This window comes from Aphelocoma coerulescens, assembly GCF_041296385.1.
Source record: "Aphelocoma coerulescens isolate FSJ_1873_10779 chromosome Z unlocalized genomic scaffold, UR_Acoe_1.0 ChrZ, whole genome shotgun sequence".
Taxonomy (NCBI): Eukaryota; Metazoa; Chordata; class Aves; order Passeriformes; family Corvidae; genus Aphelocoma; species Aphelocoma coerulescens.
In genome coordinates, this window is record NW_027184085.1 from 17,892,170 (window position 1) to 17,914,030 (window position 21,861).

The window sequence follows — 21,861 nt, forward strand, 5'->3', positions numbered from 1 at the left end:
ATTTCATTTTTTCAGAAAGCAAGGCTCTACCCTAAAAATTAAAATTGCTGTTTCTTAGGTTTTGTTTTGTTCCAACCTAACAGGAAAGATGAAAAGCAAGAAAATAGTAATACTGGTTGTTAATGGAAAGTAGAAACTGAAAGAGTTCTTTCCATTCTACCACGTGTTATTATTCTGTCTCGAAAATTTAGGATTCTAGTGTTGGAAATGGTACAGACAATAATTAGAATCAATACCGTATTTTACAATACCTCAGTGCCAGTGCAAGTTGCCAATAATTGTCACTGTGCAGATTCTTATATTGTGGCACAGTTCAGGATCTCAGAAGTCATGTTGAAAAATTGGCACATCAACAAATAGAACAGAAATATGAGCTACTCCATAGTGCCCAGACAGAAACACTATATTACTTTGGAAGGAACTTGAGCCATTATACTAAATAAACAATCACTAATGAATTTCCAGAATGAGGATGAGTTTATGATTAAAAAGATTTTTTTAAAAGACACAGAAATTCTTAGCGATCTCTTGCAGACCAGTGCTTTGTTCTGAAGTTCTTCCCTTGAGACTAAGGGGGGGGGGGGGGGATCACTGTAAAGTGACTTTGTGACCCCTGCAAAGCAATGAAAGAATACAGATGTTCAGAACATGTACTCACAAATGAAACTGGCAGCATAAAAATGACCAAGTCAGACATTTTGTGCTCATTTTTGTGCATGCAATCACACTTATAACAGATGGGATTAAAGAAGAATGAGCATAATTTTCCCTAATCTCCCTATATCACAAACATTAAATTTCTCTCCCTTATCCCTGCTCAGAGCACAGGATAACTTGCCCTTCTGTGACACATAGCTTGTACATGTTAAAGTACATGCCAGAAAAGCAGCCTTATTTGAAGATAACACAAAATGAATCATTTGTCACTTCACTTGAAACTTCGCTCCAATGATTAAACTTTCTCACTGTTTAAAACATGAGTTTAATGTTTAAAAATGTGTCTGTCTTCAGTTTATGTGGGTTCACTTCCAGCCACTGGTTTCTCTTATGTTGTTCTCCTGTTTTGTTGGTGGTTGATGCAGGGGGCAGGGACACCTTCCACTAGACCAAGTTGCTCAAAGGCCCATCCAGCCTGGCCTTTCTGGGGGTGGGACAGCCACAACTTCTCTGGGGAATCTGTTGAGGTGCCTCAGCAACCTACAGTAAAGAATTTCTTCCTAATGTCTAATCTAAACCTGCTTTCAGTTTAAAGCCATTTTGCCTTTTCCTATCACTAGACATCCTTAAAAAAGTCCCTCTGCAATGTTCCTGTAGGCTTCCTTTAGGTACTAGAAGGCTGCCATAAGGTGTCCCTGAAGACTTCTGTTCTCCAGATTGAGCAGTCCCAACTCTCTCAGCCTGTCTTCATAGGAGATAATCATCTTTCTGACGGCCTTCTTCTGGATTCACTCCAACAGGTCCATGTCATTCCTGTGCTGGGACCCCAGAGCTGGATGCAGCACTGCAGGTGGGGTCTCACCAGAGCAGAGCAGAGGGGCAGAATCCCCTCCCTGGCCCTGCTGGACACACTGCTCTGGATGCAGCCCAGGACACATTTGGCTCTCTGGGCTGTGAGTGCACAGTGCTGGGTTGTGTTGAGATTTTCCCCCAGCAGAACCCCCAAGTCCTTCCTGGCAGAGCTGTTCCCAATCCCTTCATTCCCCAGCCTGGATTGATACCATGGTTTGCCCTGACCCAGGTGCACCAACTTGCATTTGGTCTTGTTAAACCTCATAAATGTCCATGGTCCCTTCTTGAGCTGGTCCAGGTCCCTCTGGATGGCATCATGTCTTTTTAGGAGGGTCAACGACACCACTCAGCCCAGTGTCACTGGCAAACTTGCCAAGGGTGCCCTCAATCTCTTTGTCTATGCCATTGATGAAGACATTAAATAACTCTGGTACCAGTGTATAGTTCTGAGAGACATCAATTGTCACCAATATCTATCAGAACACTGAGCTGTCCCCCACTGCCCTCTGGATATGACTGTCCAATCACTTTCTTATCCATTGAACAAGCCACTCAATTTTAACAAAATGTAAATTTTGATGAGATTTTGTAGGAGTCTTGTTGAAAGCTCCTACAGATATCATGAGAACTAGACACCAAGTATGAGATAGACACTAAGAGAAAAGCACCCAGAATAAGCTGAACTGCCAGTAGATACCAACGATATTCACAGGCCAAAGCTATCGGAAGCCAGAAAGTCACAACAGAACTTGTTGAACTGTATGTCTGGTACTCCTCTGGGAGAAAGGAGAAGAATGGGGAAATGCTGAAAGGAGGAGACAAGTATCATGTAACAGCAGCAGTTATAAAGACGAAATGATTTTGAAACTTGAAGTAAAGTCTAAAATATTTTCATTTTTTATTATTCTGACCAAAAAGAAGACAAATTCCATATTTTCAGTGGTTCATGTTTATATTTGCATGACTATTACATTAATGGTCCTAGAACTTATGGCTCAGTTCAAGAGGAAAAAACCAAAGCACTGTCTGCTATGGAGATCCTCCTGAGCAGGTAGGAGTCAATTTTGTATTCTACATTGAAGCTAATCATAGCCCACATACTGTTTAATCAACAGTCACGGCAAGCTTGAGGGGAATTAAAGAGCAATGCAATCATTGTGCTTCATAGTATGAATAGCATTTGATGACGCATTGCAGAAACAGCCAGAAATAACATGGGAAAGGATGTTTCACAGAACAGATTGTACCATGAGCTCCAGCTACCAAGCTTCAGAGATTGCAGTTCAACCCTTATCCATCTGCCTATGTTCCCTACACAGATCATGTGGGTTTGCCCTTTCTATTTCTGTGTGAAAGATACCAAAGCAACTAAACACAAGAAGTAGGTGGAAGTCTCTTGACACCTGAAACTCGCAGCAGCAGCAGGAGTATATGCTGAGGCAGACCTATGTTGGGAGCCAGTGGTGCTTACCAGGTTGCTGGTGCCATCTCTTAAGGGGAGGAAAAGTTCAGGACTTCCTCTGTCTGCCCTACCACATCAGAACAGTAGACTCACATAGGTTTTCTTTTCAAAAATTAAATGCATTTTAGTATACTTTCTATCCTTTTCTTAAAGGATGTATGAGGTGGTTGTGATTGGCTTTTGGTTTCCACTTTTAAAATTTGCTTTAAATAGCATAACACATAATGTTGATATTTCTTGAAGATATATTTTTTTCCCACATTTGCTGTTCCCATCTTATATGAAATGCCTAGATGGTGGCTCAGTAGAAATCAGTCTGGAAAGTCACCACCAAATGGAATACTTATCTTTTGATATTAAAAGAATAAGGTAAGATTCCACTGAAAAAGTGATTTGCCATAGCTGCAGGTAAACTCATAAGATAAATTAGTGTTTGTGGCAAAGCATATTCAACAATTTAAGTTACTTCGCATCCCAACACCCTAGTAATTAAAACTATTTTGTATTTTATGTGTTTGGAAATGGTTATTTTGGAAGCTGTTAACATCTGAAGGTGTAGTACTGAGCATAAACCTTTAATTTTACAGTTAGCAGTTAGCAGTTTTGTATTGTTTACACAAATTTATTTCAGTATTTGCAGCAATGATCAATTTTATAGAGAGTTATACACGTGATAACCCTGGACAATACCACACCTACTTTGATTTAGTCATTTGATCTCATCAAACTGAAAATCAGCTCTGCAGAGGAGGACTTGGTGGTCTTGGTAGATATGAAGGTGAACATGAGCCTTTTGGACAAATACAGCCAACAGCACTGTGGGCTGCTTTAGGAAGGGCATTGCAAGTTGAGGGATGTGATCCTTTCCCTGTGCTCAGCATTGGCAAGGCACACCTGGAATGCTGTGTCCAGGTCTGTGCTCACCAATACAAAAGACACATGGGTCTGCTGGGATGAGTCCAGTGGAGGGCCAGGAAAGAGATTAAGAGCTTGAAGCTTGGAGCATCTGCCATACAGGGACAGAGAGATCTGGGACTGTTTAGACTGGAGAAGAGAAGGCTCAGCAGAGACCTTAGTGTATATAGAGTTCTAGTAGGATGGGAGAGACAGACTAAAGGAGAAGGAAATCTGTTCTCAGGGAGTGGTGATGGGAGGCAATGGGCACAAAGTCAAATACATGAAAATGGATATAGACTAAAGATGATGGGACCAAACACTGGAACAGGTGGCCCATGGGTCTTTAGTCTTCTTCTCTGGAAATGCTCAAAAGCTGGTTGGAAGTGGTCATGAGCAATGTGATGTACCTGGTCCTCCTTTGAGCAGTGGGGTGGGACTGTACAATCTTCAGACTTGGATCCGATCTTGCCTGTTTTGTGATGCTGTGATTCATACATTTTCCTGCATTCTGCACATCGGAATAGAGCCTCTTTAACAAGCTCTCCTGTTTGGGTGTTGGGGCCGAGAGTGGGTAATATATTTTAAATAGATGTTTTATCTATATGAATTGAACTTCGTCTTGATTTAAAAGGAGACAACTGTATGGATTCAAACAACGGGTACAACTTTCCTTTGAAAAGTTACTGTAGCATGATCTACACTTGAAGGGTCTGATGCCCAAAGCATGCCTCGCCTCAGTGCTGCCCTGCTGACCTGATCAGTTAAATTAAAGCAGAGACTCAGGGGATCATGAGCCTGTAAAGCAATGTCATGACATCTCAAGACAGCTTGTAAGATATGATTCAAAAATCAGTATAGCCTGATATTGATAAAGACCTGGACTCCTTACTGAACTAGCACACCTTCATGGGGCCCTGAGTGGCAATGCAACCTTGACTATATTTTCTACCTGTTTATATATCACAGAGTTTTTTTATAGGCATTTTGGGCATCTTGTGGAAACAGTTGTGCCATAACTCCTGCTATTTCTGTCCTCTGAAGTTCCTTGAGCAATCAAGCCTAGTGGGCCTGTTTCTGTTTATTGTCTTTGGCCTAATTATTGTCAGTCACCTTTTATTTACATTTCAATTGACCTCAAGAGGGGAGGACTCCTTTATACTGCTGACAGTGTATCCTTCATCTGCTTTTATGACTTCTTCAAACAACCATTGAATGGACATTCAAATATAAATATACCTTTTTTCTCCAGTATATTTAAGGAGATAAGACAATTACTTCTGTTTTACAGATGCATTTTTTTTATTGCATTAAGAAATTGAAAGAGTAATTAGAAGGACTAGATTATGAGGCATATGCAGTTTAATATCACAACAGTAGACAAAAGTGCTTAGAGATGTTTGCTTGGATAAGTGGTTTGATATGGAATATTCTGCATTTGTACTGTGATGATCATACTGATTTTTCTCTCTTTGTCCCTCATCCTGTATAGTAAACTAACATAATAACATAATTTAATATCAGATGTGAACATATCTACAGACACAAACTCATCACTGGAAAGAGCATTAAAGTGTGAGATTGGATATTGCTGCCAGAATCATGATCCCCCTCGATAGGCAGGTTTTGTGGCCATGCATTTTCTTTTAAAATCAGGAAAATACCAAAAGTAGTGTTGTTACATTTTTTACCATAGTGGAGGGATAGTCTCATTTAGTACAGAGTCAAGATTAATTCCTCTCAGTTGGAAGTACTGAAATAAAGCACAGATGAATGGTATCATACCTACATTTCCTCACAGATTTGAAATGACAGTCTGGTATGCTTCCTAAAGCAAAATGCAGCTACTTAAAATTCTTGTAAGTCATCTCACAATTACCATGATGCACAAAAGGACACAGCCCCAGGTTAACATTCAGGAAACTCTTGTCACATGCAGCTGAAGACTCTTGAGAACTTCATTAAGAGAGGCATAAATTAGAAAGTTGGGAAGAAATATTTACTAAGAGACACATTGAGCTAGAAATTCTTCCAAAGATGATGAAAGAAATCCAACAGAACAAAATAAGCAAGGCACCTCTGATACTGACACTGTCTCCCTTCCTTGGTCATGAAAGTAACTGCAGTACATGGAGCTTTTTGCAGTAACCATTAAAGAAAAGAAAAAGTAAATGAAACTTTGAGACCTTTTTCTATTAAAACACTTTAGTTATTCATTCAATATTAACTCACTGAATAAAAATGCATTAAATTCTGATTTTCATTCCCAGGCTCCCTAATTATCCTGTCTGCCATGATTAGCCATGGCTAGTTACTCCTGTGTTGCACCAGAGCAGATCAAAGAGGTAAAGAATTCTAGCACATCACATGGGATGTAATCCATCCAGAACACTCTGTCCTCATGGAATCTGTGCATCTGTGCAGTTGCAGGCAGGGAACAGAAAGCTCATGGAAATAAGTGGTAAATTAAAGCTCTCTTTGTAGCAGCTGGCACACATTCCTAGATCAGGTTTGCATAGCCCCAGAGCTGCTGGGTCTCAGTGTTTAAAATGAGGTTCCTCTGAAAAATTAAGTTGAAAAAGGCCAGCCAAATAGTATCCTCCATCAGCCCATGTATGGGGGCTCCCCACAGCAGAGATCTGATCAAAGACTGCTTCTCTGGTATGTAAAGGTTCACTGAGCAAGGCCTAAGGAGAGTTTAACTCTGCACAGCTAATTTAGACATGCAGCGTGGCATAGCTTTATTAGCACCCTACAGAGGCTAGCCAATCTGGCCCCAAGGAGCCCTTACCTCTATCAAGCTTATAGGTACCTCTAATATTACATGCTGAAGGCTTTCCATTAAATGATGTTCAATTCTGCCAAAACACCAAGTGACTCTGGGAAAGAGAAGTAAATGTAGCTAAACTCAATTCTAAGGAGTTTAAATTTAAATTTTTATGTTCCAGGTATTTGGACATTTCACTCACTCTTTAAGTTCATCTAATATATTTCTTATAAGATTTAATAAAATAAGTCAAGTTATGAGCCTCTTATGAGAAGTTCTGAGAACTTGAATAAAATATTTGGTCAGTACCTTAACAGTTTCACAGTGAAAATTAATAAGGGAGCTTGCAAATATCTAACCCAGGTGTCATTCAGATGCTGGGATGGATTTTGGTACATTTCCTAACACCTAACTAACTCTGTTTCCAGAAACTTTGTGAGACATTAACCAGGCACGAAGAAATAAGAATTTAGAAGAAAAAAATAAAATTGAATCTGCAAGTAGCATAGAGAAACATTGGTAGCAAACACACAGAAGAGTGTAGTTGGAGAGAGTCAGAAATAAAAATACCAGGAGCTGAAATTGACTATGATAATACAAAGAATGTCCCTCACTGTGTATCAGACACTGCCAGGACAACAAAGCTCTCAGCAAAATGGTATTTCATACTAAGAAATGAACTTAGGAATCTATTGATCTGCCAGTAAAAAATGATCTCCCATACCCATTTAACTCTGATCTATTTACATAGCATTTTGTACATTCATAAAATGCTGCTCTATCTGGCACACTGTTTAGTTTGTGCAAGTGACTAGCAATCTAAGCAATTGGATTGGTTCCAGTGTAGGCATGATTTGCTCAATAACTGGTAGCTGAGGTGTAATCAAGATTGTCTTTGAATTTTCAAGAGAGATCAGAATTAAAGGGTTGGTTTTCCGATATAATATATATGTATCTAATATAAATTAATGAGAGGTAACAAGCATTAATCACATCCTGTCTGCAGGTCTTATACACATTAATGAAATAAGTTGCTAATTCTAGGATAAAAATAGATGATATAACCCATATTTTGATACAAAAGACCAAAATAAAACAAGACAGTCCCTGGACGTGGGAAGGAAAGGTAATACTTTCCACAAGAGAGATGCAGGATAACAAAGACTAAAACCAAGGGACACCTTAAGCACTTCTGCCCAAGATACATGAAGCACATGCCAGATGGATTGAGAACCTATCCCATGTGATGAAAGACTTCCAATCAAAAAAGCTACAAATAGTCCTAGAAGAACAAAGAGAGGACAGAATAACATTACCTTGTATTTTGCTTTTCCTTCACAAAAAATCTGGACAATATCAGCATTCTGGAGACATGCTCTTTTTCCCCTCTTCCCCTTTAGACATCCAGTTGGAGATATTGTTTCTACCTGTCCAACAGAGAAATTTTTTATGTGATTTGGATTGATTTTTATGCTAATGACATTTAACACATCTGTCAGACATAAATTGTACATTGCCTCGACTGACTGATTCTTAGCTGTCTTAGGAACAGGGTAGGATTTTAATCACTTCAGCTCAGAGAGAAATCAAGAAAATAAGATATATAACAAGGTAACAAAAGCCTTGAAGCAGTTGAAGACTTGATACAATTTATGTAATTATTTATTTTGCAAAGGAGTTAGGAGTCCTAGGATACATCTGTATATTGTTGCTTTAAGCCAAAGTTGTTATTTCTGTTTGAAGCAAGACAGGCTGCCATAAATATTACTAATTTGAAGTTTGCTGAGACACCAATTATTAACAGGTTAAGGCAGTTTGCAGCTTGGCCAAACAAACTACCAGAGATGCATACAATCAATACATCTGCATGCTACCAATCCCCAGGCTTTTCTGCTTCTTGCACAGTTCCTGGACATGGGTTTGGAACAGTTACAATAAATAATTGGTGACTGCCAGATCCCCAGTACTGCAGCCAGCATTGCTGCTGATGTATTGCTGGCTGATCTTCCCAGATTTACCCTTTGGAGAGCAGAGATCTCTGTTGGGCAGAGAAAACATTCACATTCCCAGTTTAAGCTCCAAACTTCCCTCCATTGATTTTATTAAGAGCCAAGATTTGAGATACAACTGTCCATGTGTTTCGTGGTGAATAAAAACCATAGGAGAAACTGAAATCAGAGCCAAAGGGTTATGGTTGTCAGCCACCACTAATTATGAAGCACCTTCAACATGTGATTACTATCTGCAATAACTTGCCATGCAAGAAAAACATTTTCTTGAACTGCCTGTGAATGTAGCAGTGCGAGTAAGGGCATTGCAAGTCATTAAGTTCTTTGCTCACAGGCTACAGGGGAACCTGGGAGATATTTTTATTCTCAGATGAATCTAAAATGGGGTGTGTCTTTCTAAAGCAAATTCTTCCTCCCAAAGGTAAATCAAGGTAAGCTGAGACCTAATTGCATGTGTTAGGTGATGCTTTTTAAACCACAAAAAACTTTGGAATTAAGTGATGATTTCAAGGTAGCTCAGGTATGGAAACATCCATGAAGAGCTGAAAAAGAGTTGAAACTACTCTCTTGCACAGTACATTCTCTGTGTGCCATAAAGCCCATCCCTTTATGCAGTTCTGGAGGGATCACAGTGTGACAGTCTGGGAGTAGGGTCGTGGGCACCTGCTTGGCAGGTCCCATTTAGACTAGGGGTTAGAAACATGGAAATTTTAACTAAATTACTTCCTCAAAGGAACCAGCTCGAGAAATGTGAATGTGCACGGACAGATTTATTTATTTTTTAGCCCAAAGCAGTGTTTGACAAATCAAGTCATTTGCAAAAACTTAGAGTCAACATATTAACAACCCATTAAAGGAAGCAAATCATCAAGTGCATATTCTCCCCCTACAATGTTGTGAGTAGTTTGGCTGGAAGAATCATGAACAACTGGTGCAAGGGATAATACTGGGGTCTTTAGCAGCAGCACTTTATTATTCTGTATAAAAGCTGTACAGCAACCGACAACAAAACACAGCACATTTATAAGCAAGTTTCCATATACAAAATTAAGTTTAGTTTACCAGAAAGTGACAGTCTCATGGATTTTGAATTTCTGTAGCTGCAATTTCTTTTCTTAAATGAATTATGCTCATGAATAACACAAAAACATTCCATATTTTTTATGGTACTTCTTTATTATTTCTCTTTAATGTTCAATAGAAGACCTATTTGTCTTCTAATAATTTTCTTACGTAGAATGGGACTAAACCAAGAATTTTAGCATCTGGGTTGAACTGCCATTTTCACTATCTTGGAAATAAGTGTGAAGATGCTTGGTTCATACAAGATCTTGGTATTGCTCCCAAGCAATTTATTGAAACTTTAGACATGTGACTAATTTTTTCAGGCTGTTTGGAGAATTGAGACTTTATTTGTAAAATTCTCAGTAGCTGCTGAGAAGGAAAATTTCAAGAGGTAATGCCTTTTCTAGTTTGACTTTTCCAGCCCCAGGAACAGCATTTTGGCGTAGATGTACAACTTGTACCAGTGCAGTTCACTGCCTTTTCTCTACAGCAGTTCTGCATCAAGAGTTGTTTTTTGCAGTCTGCTAGCTATGAAACAAATGCATGCTCTATTTATAGATAAACTTCCTGTGACCCATGGAAAGATATTCTTTAATTTTCCCTTATGTTTTAGCTTGTTTAAAATCCCAAGAAAGCTATTTCACTTTTCAGCTGCTAATGTCTTTTTTTAAACCTGTATAGATATACATTAGCTGGCTATTTTTTTTAAAGTGATCATTGACATACCTGCTTAAAATTAAACCAGTAAGTTTAGAATACCTACCATCCTGAAAGGATCCCATACATTTTTCAAAAACTTCATAGCTTTTCTTCATTTTTGTACGCAGTTCCTTTCAACTCATAAAACAGCATAGTATATTTAGCTTGTGAAGAGATACTAAAACCAAAAGGAATAAGACAGAAAGAAGAAAGTAATATTTTTAATGAAACTCTCTTCTGGGTTTTCAGATTATATTTTTAAAATTAATCATGACACTCTGTTTTCCCAGGTAATACAGCCAACATGCCTGGTTTAAATTTTGTGTCCATCTATCATTATGCCCCTACTCTTAGGTTTTTTGTTTTCCCTCAATGAGAAGCAGAAGAAATTAAATTTCAGATATTTCAAGCATATATTTTCCACCTTGTAGCAATTGGCAGTATAAAGCTCCTGGCCAAAAATCTTCAGCAACCAAGCAATAATTACAACATGCAACACAAGGTTTACTACAGCCAAAGATAACAAAGAGCAAAAAACTCTGTTTCTGTCTTTACCCAGACTGCGTTGGTTGCATTCATTTGCACACAGTTGTCTACACCTTAGCTACTTTTGCAGTGAACAGGGAGAGGCGGAAATTTCAATAGTGTCAATATTTCCCATTTCACCAAAAAGTAAACTAAAATAAACCAGTTCAGAAATAATACTTAGGACATCTTGGTCCCATCCGGGTGAGTGTCAGAAATTTGCACATTTGTATGCATTTTCAACAGTTAGCATCCTTAATTGCTATCAGCAGTAGGTCAAAGCACGAATCTTCTCAGAGGCTCTCTCTGGCAGAGGCACTGACAGAAAAACCTTTGAGATACTTGTTTTGGCAAATTTTCTAGAACCAGCACACTTGAGTTTCCTGCTTGCCTTTAGAATCCCTAGAACTAGTAATACTGTATGCCTTATGCTCATAAGAAATATAAATCCAGGATTCAGTATCTTGAACTACTTTGCTAGTGGTTTGCTTTCTGAATGCTTAAGTCAAGGCAAACATTTCATGGGGCAAACTCAGCTGGAGTTTGGGGCATTAGAGAGACAATATGTTAGGACATATATGTATACACAAACCTCAGAACATTAAAACAGTGGAAACATACCCAGAAAATTTGGGAATAGCCTGGAATTCTGAAAAATAAATTAGTCTTTTTAGCTGAATTTATCCATAATACCTAGCTGATGTCAACAGCTACAACCAGTTTTCTAGAAGGAAAAGAAAAATTCACTGTCTTTCTTAGTGACATATCATGTGAATTCTAGAACAGCAGTATCCACAGAAATCAGTAGCAGCAGTCAATACCTTCAAGTATCGTCAGAGAGAAGACAGAATTGAAAATTGCCATCAATTACTTTTATTCTCAGATACTTCTATTAAAAATCTCCATCACTTTTCCAAATTCAGAAAAATGTTTTCTACTTCTACAGATTTCCCAGTCCTACAAAATACTAAATTTATGGGAACTTTGCTGTAAGGTAATTTTTGGGGTTTTTTTGTTTTCACCATGATTTTTACTTCAAAAGATGTAAAAACATGTGTAAAACACTTTCCTCTTTACCCCCTATAAATGTTTACTTCATATATAATACCAATAAATATTTATCAAAATAAGTTTGCATACTGTGAAGGTCAAATAAGCCTAAAAAATGAGGTTTTGCATAAGCCATGTAGCACATGGTTCATTGCACTAACATGAGCAGACAACTTTCCCTCCCTCCCATTCCTTCAAGTATCCAGACTCTTTAGATCTTCAGGTACTAACACGGACCCATATTAGTGCTGGCATGTGACCTACTTTTTAGACCTTGTTATTGAGCTCTGCCTCCATGCAGAATAGCACCTTTATTAATTTGTGGTCTACGGACATTTGGATTCTGGTGGCAGTTTCACAAGTTCCCATTGCATTCTCTCCCCTTCATTCCCACTGCCTCTGCTCTTCATAGAACCCTCCACACACAGAGTACTGCAGACACCTTTCCTTCCACTGTGCTAGGCTGATACACTGCTTCAGTGAGCATGGTCTTGTCCTTACTTGTCTCTACTTGTCTTGCAATGAAGGGTAGTTCAACTGCATCCTACTGAGTTGATTAAGCCCAAATTTAATGCTCAAAATTAAAATGATGATTCTTCTACCTTTAGTGGGGTTTACTGACATATTTACTTGATGTTTCTCTCTTGCCTCATCTAAAATTCATTTATTTATACTGCTCCAAAAACTGAAGAGCTGATCAAGGAGTCCTTGGTTATGAGAATAAGGATATTTAGGGTTTTTTTTTTCCCCCTAATCACATGAATTTTGTATACTACTTCGTTCTGTGAAATTGTTGATATCAGAACTTGACAGATATTTTGCTTCCTTGGAAATAAAACTGGAAAACTGAAACCCTTCATAGGAGTGAAGGAACTCCAATAATTTTATTTGGAATACTTTGAAAGAGTACTACTTTCAAAAAAGTTCTTTGGCTTTAGCTGAATTCAACCTTTCCCAGAGCCAAGAGTTTTGCAGAATTATTGTATAGTTTGTGTCAGAAAACTTGAATTTTAGTAAATATTTTATGGAAAAGATATTCTCATTAACATAGTGTTAAGTACTTTGAATGTCTTTTTCCCACAATTGGACTTTGTTGGTGTATTTCCTGCACTTTGCCTTGGTTTTGTGTGCTCTGTCTGTGTGAGATTACATGGGGTTTTCCTTAACTAGAAAAATCTTATCTTTTGTTGACGGGAGTGACCTTTACTATTTTTAGAGCATAATGCAAGACCCATCTTTTCTCATGAGCCTTTCCTCAGTAACGAACAATGACATCATATCCCAGGGTTGCTTTTAATAAAATAGTCAGACCCTTAGTAACTAGATATGAAAGACTAAATCAAGACAGGGAAATCGAGACCTTTTACAAGATACCTCTGCACCAGAAAATCTTGCTTATAATCATAGTAACTTTGATTTGCCTAGCCAAGGAAATGATAACAAAACAGCTACAGCATCTTAGGTTTCAGCAATCAAATATACACCAGGTTCTCAGACAGGATTAAACAGCTACTGGGACTTCTTTAGGCTTCACACACCAAGGCCATGTCTAGATGGCTGCAATTACACAAACATCACATCCTTCTGAGTTGGAAGAGCCCCACAAAGATTATCAAGTCCAACTCTTAAGTGAAGAGTCCATACAGAGATCAAACCCATGACCTAGGCATTATTAGCACCAAGCTCTTACCAGCTGAGCTGGTCCCAGGGTCATTGCACACCTTGATTACAGTGCAGTCAAAGGACCATTCTCATGCACAGAAAAAGCCAGCACCCAAAGGGGTAGGGTTGCACACACGGCACTGCTGTACCTCTCATCCTTCCAGAGGCTGCTGAATACACACCACACTTCTGTTCAGAGACTCTGATCCTAACTTTCAAGATGAGTAATTTTTAACCAGAACATAAACTAGAAGCATGGAACATCTTTATGGAACCCATAAGCGACCCTCAGGCATTTCAGCCACTGATGCTGATTTTTACTTCTAATCTTTGCCAACGTTGTCATGAAATCATCATTCTCTTAAAATTCCAACTAAAGTGTCAATCTTTAAACTGCTAAGTACACTGTGACTTCAATTTTTTAATTGAAGGATGTAGAAGGCTCTCAGACACTACAGTCAGTGCCCAGACCACAAAACCCCTGAAATCAGATAAATACAGTAGCTAGTCGTGCACTCTTGTGTGGGAGAAAAAACACCTAATTGGTGCAAGTTAACATTTAAGAGTATTCAGATGGAAATATGTTGGTAGGAGGATTTAGTCACAGAGAAGGAGAGATTGCTATTGTTTTGCTACACAAAGTGGAGCCTTCTTGCTTTGGAGAGGGTTAAAAAGCAAAGGGAGGAAGCAGACACTCCTTCCTCATGGGTACTCTCTGCGAAACTTGACTTACCTCAGTTTATCAGAATAAGAACTAAATCTGGGGCAGACAGAGAAATCCAGAGGGGGAAATATTCTACTGCCTTGGGACAATAGGCATTTCTGAACATTATATACACTTACTATAACAACAATGCCTTATTAACATCCTTTCCTTATTAAGAGAACTGCCTTTTTCAGCACACATCTGTTTCCCACATGAAGCAAGTGACTTACCTTGTTAACTTAAAATATTAAAAAGAAAACCCACATAGCAAAAGCCTTTTCTCAGTAAGCAAATGGGCTTATAAACTATGAGTTCTGAATAATGTTTAGTATGCAATGGATTCTCCCACTCATGAGCTACAAATACACTGCATATCATCAAGAGCTTTTAATAATTTTGTCATCTAGATATTTCAGAAATGTTTTTAGATTTCTGCAATATGTTCAGTGGTGAAAGTGGCATGTATCCAATGTTAACAATAGACTCTAAGCTATGAATCACCAGAGGAAAACAAAAAAAATTGTGAGAATAATGTTTAGTCATATTTGTCAGAATATATCAGGCCAAGCAAATGCAACCCTCAGGGTTCTCAAACTAAATCTATCAATGCAGCACTCCTGAATTCAGTGAGAATTTTGCCATTTTTTACCCTGCTTTAAAATTCAAAGTACCTTGAGGCTGCATCATTTTTGCAAACAAAAAAAATATATTTATGAAATCTTCAACAGCACTTGGTGAAAAGTTTTATTCTCAGCATAGAGAAACTTTTGATTTTGGGGGGTGAAGGGGGCAGGAAAGGCAGGGTTATGGTGTAGCATGTTACATAAAATACTAAGGACTCTGGGTCAGTCTTTAAAGTCTGTGAGTTGTGTCCTGTTGCTTGAATAGTAGATGTCAGAGCCCTTATAAAAAGCTTTTAATTACTAGGGATAGCCAGCAGGAAAATCTGACCAAAAAAAATCTCACATCTGGGTGTCTGTAAGGTGGTACCTCTGCCAGGTCATGATCTTCAGTTCAGAACCTTCCTCTGTCCCCTCAAAGCACTGAGCAAGGTTCATTCTTCTCATTATTACTGGCTATTCTGCTTTAGAAGTCATTCTGCTTCCTCTTGTTGAAGCTGTTCTGCTGCACAGCAAAAGGATTCAAGATTCATTTGACAAAAAACAGAAAACAAGTGTCAGCTTGGTTCAATAGCCAAGTAATGATCACACTTACCGGAGGGGAAGAGTCCTTATTCGTGAGAATGTTTTAGGCATTTTATCTACTCACCTTTGAACAAGCTACAGGAGCATGCAGAGCAGCCCATACCCTGATACCCAGGGCAGCAGGAGGGATGTGGGTTGGAACTCTCTCCAGCAGAGGATCAAACTGAACTTGGAAGCACCACAGTGGCCTCAAAATTTCACCAAATATTTGTAATTTCCCACCTCCTCCAGATTCCATAGCCAGAACACCATGTTAATAATACCACTACACAGGCAAGGATTTCCAGCCAGTTAGGTCCCTCATGTTATTTCTGGTGTCACTTCTTTAGTAATATCAAACCCTCACCACTTGTAAGAAAATACAAGTCAGTTATGGATAGAGATTGCAGGAGCTGAGCACAAAGCACCAACATGTCACTGCACAAACTACCCAAAATTATAGCTCCCCTTAAGTAAATTTCCTTTTTTTCAAATAAACATAGTCTAAGTACAGTTTTGATAACTGTGTTGAGACTCCTCTCTTCCTGCAGAACATGTACCTCCTCACAGTCTAGTCTTAGTACTTTCTCCTTCATTCCTCATGGAACAGCTGCTGTTGGAGAGGACAGTCTTAAGAAGATAGCAGGAGTGAAAGTCCTGACATCACTGATTGACCTAATTGATGTTCTAAACACGTATTCAAAGGAATATAAGGAGAATACTGCTCATTGAGACTTCGGGATGGATATTTGTGAGATCTAAGGGCCTAAGGCTGCAATTTCTTGCAGTCTAATTTCCTATTTGGAACCTAGAGAAGTCAAACCTACTGGTGTCATTAGTCTGTCTTTAAGCTCTAACAACTATTTAAGCAAGGTGTTAAATGGCTAAAAATCACTTCAGAGAAAAAAAGATTACCACTAAATTTTGTTACTAGTTTCAAGCTATAGTTCATGATTCCAGCTTGAAAAGTAGACACAGAGCTTTCAAATGGTTCTGTTTAAAAATAGTATTATAGGCTTAAAAACCCTAAGTAGAGCTAAAAAAGACAAAGAGGATGAACTAACTGAATTTAAGTGGGAGGAAGATTTTTTTAATTTATCAAAAATCTAGAAAAAAACACAACCTACTTTACCTTATAGCCAAACAAGTTTGATTGCAAATGATTTGTTGTAGGTTTTCCCCTACTTCCCCTCTTTCCTTCCTTTACAGGTGCACAATCCTAGCAAGTTTATTGCAGAGTAGAGAGGCAACGTTTTCTGTTTCTTTGGCAGGACATCAGTGGTTAGCAGTTGGTGTGCCAGGAACCTCCCTGAACAAATTCTCTGTGAAACAGCAGCACCTTTTTGCATTGAAACAAACTGACAAAAGCAATTACACCACAGATGGGAAATCCTCCTGCTGTTAGCATGCATAGCTGCAAGTGATTCGTTTTAATAACCAAACAGCAAGATGGCTAAAAGATAAATTTTCTAATCTGCTTCCTGACTTTTAAATGTTGAGTGTTTTATCCCATATATAACAGTATTCCAAAGTTTCTCAATTAAGTGATCAAGTAGCACTAGCCCTTATTTAAAAGTTGATAATATATTTCATAGAAAACCATTAACTCCTTTCTCCCATTACTGAGTGGTTAGGTTTATCTGCTCATATACAGGAAGTCCTGTTCTCAGTCACACTGGATTTATGTCTGCCAGTTCCTCTTCATACAAATGAGGCTTTCCTTGGAACAGCAAGGCATTTATGTCAGTAAATGGCTGAAGTGTGAGCCTCTCTGCACCTGGAAATACTGTGGTGAATAGCTGTAAGAACTACTCTGGGCAAGAAAATTCCATTACATGGATACTTCAGAAGTTGATTTTCAAACCAACTTCATTGAAAATTGTTTCTTTCCCCTTCACTCCTTTTTACAGTCTTAGACTGGTACTCCTGTTTCACAGCATTAACAAAGCCTTCCTGCTGTGCAAATGCTGAACAGCCCAGACCCACCAAATCTGGATGGCAGCCCAAATTCCCCAGAAGCCTTGCCAGGCAGCCAGCCCAATGATGGAACACAAAACTAACTGCTTCTCTGCCTGGCATGTTGAAATTCCAGTGGTTCTCATCAGGAGATTCAGCAGATCCATTCAAGAGAGCTGCAAATGTCAATGCTGAAACTGCTGACTCCAGGGTCAGTAATTGCCTGGGGAGGCTCCAGATCCATTGCTTCCTGGCAGTCCAGATCCCATATAACCTCCTTGATGGGCTCAGGTATAAATACCCTAGCAGAAACCCAGAAAGGATTCCTGAAGAACCCAGAGAAACAGCATCTCTGCAGATATTTTCAGTTTCGCAGATTCAGCAAGTGTGAATAGAACCAATTTTTCTTTTTCTGACTGGCTTTAAATTATTACTGTAAAAGAGTAACATCAAATCTTTTGCATCATGTCTGTGTTTTAGCATTATTAATCTTGTCTCTGTTGCAGGAAACAGAATTGGTAGTATCCAAAGAAATATACTGGACCAGCTCACATAACCTATTTTTATTTTGTTGTGCCACAGTTCATATTTCAGAAGAGTCCCAGCTCAAAATTACTTTTAAGCCCAGTAAGTCAGTAAGCCAAGTCCAGCAGCCACGGTGGTAACACCTCTGGGGCAGTGTATGTCAAAGGAGAAAAAACCATGTTGCACAACTACAGCTGTGAGAGAAGAGTGAAAGAAACAACTATGCAGAAATCAAAGACAATGAAGGAGGAGGGGGAGGAGGTGCTCCATGCTTGAGGGCTGAGGCTCCCCTGCAGCCTGTGGGGAAGATCATGGTGAGACAGCTGTGCTCCTGAGCCCATAAAGGTCCATGGTGGAGCAGAAACCCACCTACAGCCCATGGAGAGACCCACGCCAGAGCAGGTGGATCCCTGAAGGAGGCTGTGACTCTCTGGAAAGCCTGTGCTGGAACAGGGTCCTGGCAGGAACTGTCTCCAGAGGGAGAGGAGCTCATGCAGGAGCAGGTTTGCTGGCAGGACTTGTAACACCATGGGGGACCCATGCTGGAGCAGTTCATGATGAGAAGGACTCACTTTGGAGAAGCTTGTGGAGGACTGTCTACTGTGGGAGGGACCCCACATGTGAGCAGTGGAAGAGGGAGAGGAGTCCTCCCACGCAGGAGAAAACAACAGCAGTGACAATGTGGGACGACCTGATTGTGCAATAAACTGACTGCAGACTCCATTCCCTGTCCCCCTGTACCACTGGGAGAGAATCTGGGAGAGAAATTGAGCCCTGGAAGAACGGCGGGGTGGGGGAAAAGGGGCTTTAAAATTTGATTTTATTTCTCATTATTCTGCTCTGATTTGATTGGTAATAGCTGAAATTAATTTCCCCAAACTGAGTCTGTTTTGCCCATGCTGGTTGGTAATTGGTGAATGTTGTGCTTATCTGTAACCTAAAAGACTTTAGTTATATTTTCTCGCCTGTCCATTTGAGGAGGAGGAGGACTGATGGAGCAGCTTGATGGGCACCTTCAGTTCCTTTCATATGCTTTTCTTTTTGAGTACCTGAAAGAGGTTTCAACCTCACTTTCTAGTCATTGAAGTCTTCTGGTTTTGCATAGGAAAAAATACAGGATATATAATAAAAGTAAAAGGAAATGTAATAAAAGGGGCTTTTCCTGACCCCATCAATGAGTTTAGAGGGGTTTAGCTTGCTGACTTTGCATGTGTCATGGTTTAACCCCAGCCAGCAACTCAGCCCCACACAGCAGCTTGCTCCCTTCCCCTTTGGTGCAATGGGGAAGAGAATTGAAAGGGTAAAAGAAAACTTGTAGGTTGAGATGAGTTTAAAAATTGAAATATAACATAATAATAACAATAATATTAATGGTAATGATAAAAAATAATTGCAACAAAAGCAAAGTAACAAAAAAGGAAAAGCAATGAATGGAAATGAAAACAACTTCTCACCACCAATGGCCGGATGCCCACTAGTTCCTGAGCAGTGGTCCTCCTGGCAAGATTTCTCCCCAGTTAATATGCTGATCATGACATCCTGTGGTATGGAATATGCCTTTGGCCAGTTGCGGTTAGCTGTCCTGCTCGTGTCCCATCCCAGCTTCTCGTGGCCTCCAGCCTCCTCACTGTTAGGGCATCAAGATAGGCTGAAAAGTCCTTGTCTTAGGGTAAGTGGTGCTCAGCAACAATGACATCAGTGTATTACCAAAATTATTATCTTAAATCTGAAATATAGCTACTAAGAAGAAAATTAACTCTATCCCAGCTGAAACCAGGGCACCATGAAAGAAAGTCAGATGTGGAGCACATCCTTCCACAGCAACCCCTCACTTTCCAGGTTCTATTTTGTTCCACAGTAAAAAGAAGTGCTGTCCCCTTTAGTTATGTGAAAATGGAGATGTACAGATTTTGATCAGATTTTCAGTAGATGTATGAGAGCCAGGATTCAGTGGGAAAGGTGGCATTTTTCACCGCAAAAAAAAAATTGGTGAAAGTAAGGAGAAAAGAGCCACCAGGATCTTTAATCTAGAGAAGCTATGTCAGTACCACACAGAAGTTAAATCCACACTAAGAGTCTGAAGTTGTTATGGCATTTGTTTGGTGTGAGGGCAGTTGGGTGCTGGGCAGATTGCATGATTGAGTACAGCAAGGAGAGGAATCCTTACATTCAAGACTGATTGTGATCTCAGAGGATAAAATCTGCCTTATTGAAGAAAAAGAAAGCGAAACTTCCTACCTAACTAGTGGGTCTCCTTAATATATTTTACCTTCAATAAAAAGTGTATTTTCATGAAGCCATTCTGTCAAGTATTCTCTCTAGTTTAAATTGTCATGCCTGTTGTCACATCAAGAAGACAATTACAGTCAATCCCTCTGTTGTAAGGCTAGCTCTTTCAGTACAAAAGCCTTCCTACTGGAGGCAGAGCTGCAATTACAATTAGCTTATTTGTTACAAGAGACAGAGATGCAGGAAACTGACATCTTAAAAACTCAATCTTACAACAGACTCCATTTTAAGGTACTTGGCTTTGAGCAGGTTTTATACATTAAGTACTCCTGTAAAACCCCTTACTTTGCTTCCTTATTCTTCAGCAAAACATAAAGGAAGCTGGCTAGAGCCCACAGTTTGCAGTACTGGCTTTACCCCTGTGTATGTAAAATGAGGCTTCTAGTGCAATTTTTTCTATGCTCCTTTGAATTAAGCCTTCCATGTAAAAAAAAAAAAAAACAAACCAACCCACATGCAAAATTAAATTAGAGTATTATATAGCACACAGAGTATTATGGATCATGAAGTATTTTATGAGAAGTAGTACAGAATTAATTACAGCATTCCCCCCCCCCCCCCGAAAAAAAGATGGTACCAAAGGATTTTTTTTATTATAAAACCCCCAAAATAATGTGAACCATATCTACTTCCCTCAAAGAGAAATAGAATATCCAGTATTATTGCTGGGAAAAGCAGGAAAAAAACCCCCAAACCATACACTAAGTAACAAACCCCTCATCTAAACATCTTGATTTCAGCAATTCTGTTACACTTTAAGGTGAGGACCAAGCCTCTGACCTGCAGGTATTCCTGTCCTGGGGTGATGTTTCGAAGCCGCTTTATTCCTTCAGCGTCCGCTCACTGCCCAAGGACGCTGTTTCTTTAGGATGGCCCCTAAAGGGGCGGCGCCGGAGCCGCGGGCCTGAGGGGCGGCTGAGCGGTTCGGCCCGAGGGCTCCGGGGGCTCGGCGGGGCTCGGGAGGGAGCGCGCCGGGAGCGCTGTGCTGCTTTTCTGGGATTCCTTTGTGTTCCAGACAGCTGGGAAAAGGTTCTGCTGGCTTTTTTCTTGTTCTTTTTTCCCTTCCCTCCCCTTGCCTCGCTGCCTCCCTTCCCTCCTCGCCAGTCCGATGGGCCCGTGGGATGGCCCCGGCTGGTCTGAGTCCGCGTGTCTGTTCCCTCTCTGGGAACTTGTTGTATTTTGAGGGTTGTTTGGTTTTTTCTGGTGGTTTTTTTTTTTTTTTTTTTTTTTTTTTTTTTTTTTTTTACCTGTTCTACCCTATTTTGTTTGTGTGTTAATAAACAGTTTGGTTTTCTTTCCACTCTCACTTGCTGTGACCCACTTGTCTTATTGGTGGAGGAAAAGGGGAGGCCCTTTTCCCTTTGGAAGAGACCCTCACTCCGGAGTGTTTCCTCCTGAAGTTTTGTCTCCAAAACTGAGACAATCCCCCACTGAAGTCACTGAGATGCACTGCTGGGAATGAGACCAGGGACAGCTGGGGCACAGGAGTCCCCCCCCCCACACACACTCCCTGTAGCTGGAACTGGCAGTTCCCTCTCTGCCTAAGCTGGCAAACTACA

At 39.7% G+C, this 21,861-nt stretch overlaps 1 long non-coding RNA gene across 1 annotated transcript in view; it reads right to left on the reverse strand.

Moving 5' to 3' along the window:
* LOC138103771 (uncharacterized) overlaps positions 1 to 21,481 on the reverse strand; it is a 52,309-nt gene extending 30,828 nt beyond the window's left edge. Inside the window, exons 1-4 of the long non-coding RNA XR_011147845.1 lie at positions 21,083 to 21,481; positions 19,468 to 19,640; positions 10,466 to 10,583; positions 7,949 to 8,055 (exon numbers count right to left, since the gene is read on the reverse strand). This is a non-coding gene — a long non-coding RNA (uncharacterized lncRNA). The remainder of the gene's footprint in view (positions 1 to 7,948; positions 8,056 to 10,465; positions 10,584 to 19,467; positions 19,641 to 21,082) is intronic.
* Between the last annotated feature and the right edge of the window lie 380 nt (positions 21,482 to 21,861).